This window comes from Triticum urartu, chromosome 3A (assembly GCF_056163025.1).
Source record: "Triticum urartu cultivar PI428250 chromosome 3A, HENAU_Tu73, whole genome shotgun sequence".
NCBI classification, from domain to species: domain Eukaryota; kingdom Viridiplantae; phylum Streptophyta; class Magnoliopsida; order Poales; family Poaceae; genus Triticum; species Triticum urartu.
Genome location: NC_141875.1, coordinates 2,502,321 through 2,504,143, shown reverse-complemented (window position 1 = coordinate 2,504,143; position 1,823 = coordinate 2,502,321). Strand labels below are relative to the sequence as shown.

At 49.5% G+C, this 1,823-nt stretch overlaps 1 pseudogene; it reads left to right on the top strand.

The window, feature by feature from the left end:
• The first annotated feature begins 263 nt into the window (after positions 1-263).
• LOC125549670 (small nucleolar RNA Z247) lies at positions 264-402 on the top strand (annotated as a pseudogene).
• Positions 403-1,823: the final 1,421 nt, after the last annotated feature.

The following is a 1,823-nucleotide window of genomic DNA, read 5'->3' as shown; positions in this document are numbered from 1 at the left end:
ACGCGATCTGGTTCAAAGAAGGACAGCAGGTACTTGGATACTTGCTAAACAATCTCACCAAGGAAGTCCTTGTGCAGGTCACATCCATAGCTACGCCGCATGAACTCTGGGCTGCTCTTGCACACATGTTCTCGTCGCAGTCCAGAGCCCGCGTCAACAACATCCGTGCCACACTCTCCACGGCACAGAAGGGCACGCAAACGGTGGCGGCGTACTTTGCTCACATGCGATCTCTCGCAGATGAGCTTGCAGCCGCGGGAAAGCCGATCGATGATGATGAATTGGCCTCCTACATCACTGCCGGCCTCGACATGGAGTACCAGCCTCTCATCTCCACCAACGACGCCCGCACCGAGCCCATCAGCCTCGACGATCTCTTCGCTCAGATGAGCAGTTTTGATCAGCGCCTTGCCCTGTACAACGGGGCGGGTTCTGGTGGAGGCTTCAAGTCCTCAGCCAACGCGGCTGTCCGTGGCCGTGGAGGTGGCGGCTCTCGCTACCGCGGGCGCAACAAGGGCAAGCCATCGGGCGGAGGCAACAGCGGCAACAGCAACTCCTCCAACAATGGCGGCGGAGGCGGGCGACCCTTCTACAACAACAACAGGGGTCGCCGCAACTCCTTTGGCAAGCCTCGCGCGGGCCCTGACGTCACGCGCTGCCAAATTTGTGGCAAGCCGGGCCACATAGCAAGGGACTGCTGGTACCGTTTTGAGGAAGATGAAGAATCTTCCCAAGATGAGAAGATCGCAGCAGCAGCAGACGGCTCCTACGGAGTCGATACCAACTGGTATGTGGACAGCGGCGCGACAAACCACATTATAGGCGAGCTGGAGAAGGTGATCGTACGTGAGAAATACCGTGCACAGGACCAAGTTCACGCTGCCAATGGAGAAGGTATGAGAATTAGTCACATTGGTAATTCAGTATTTAAAACTCCCCATAGAAAAATCCATCTAAGAAGAATTTTGCATATTCCTAGATCTCCTTTCCGTTCACTGCATTGCCCTTGATAACCATGTCTTCCTTGAATTTCACCCGTTTTTCTTTTTGATCAAGGATCAGGTCACGAAGAAAACCCTATATCGAGGTAGATGTGTTCGAGGGCTTTACCCGTTGATTCCGGAGCTTAGGAGACTGAATAAACAAGCCTATGGTGTCACCAAAGTCTCGTCAACACGGTGGCATGATAGATTAGGGCATGCATCTTTTTCTTTGATCAATCAAGTGCTTAGGAAAAATAAGCTTCCTTTTGTTGGTGAGCGTAGTAGTGAAACAATTTGTGATTCATGTCAACGTGCTAAGAGTCATCAATTACCTTATCCAGTGTCTACAAGTGTTTCTACCAAACCTCTCCAACTTATATTTTCTGATGTTTGGGGGCCTGCCCCTACCTCGGTTGGCAGACACTCTTATTACGTTAGTTTTATTGATGACTACAGCAAATACACATGGATATATCTTCTTAAAAAACGATCCGATGTGTTTCAAGTGTTTCACAACTTTCAAGCACTTGTAGAAAGAAAATTTGATTGCAAAATCCTCGCTCTCCAATCTAATTGGGGAGGAGAATACAGAAATCTAAATTCATTCTTCCAACAAATTGGCATATCCCACCATGTGTCTTGTCCTCACGCTCATCAGCAGAATGGCTCTGCTGAGCGTAAGCATAGGCACATAGTTAAAGTGGGTCTTGCCTTGCTTGCTGCTGCATCCATGCCACTAAAGTTCTGGGATGAAGCGTTTCTCACTGCCGTTCATCTTATTAACATATTGTCCAGTCGGGTCATCAACAATGAAACTCCGGTAGAACGCTTGCTTCACAC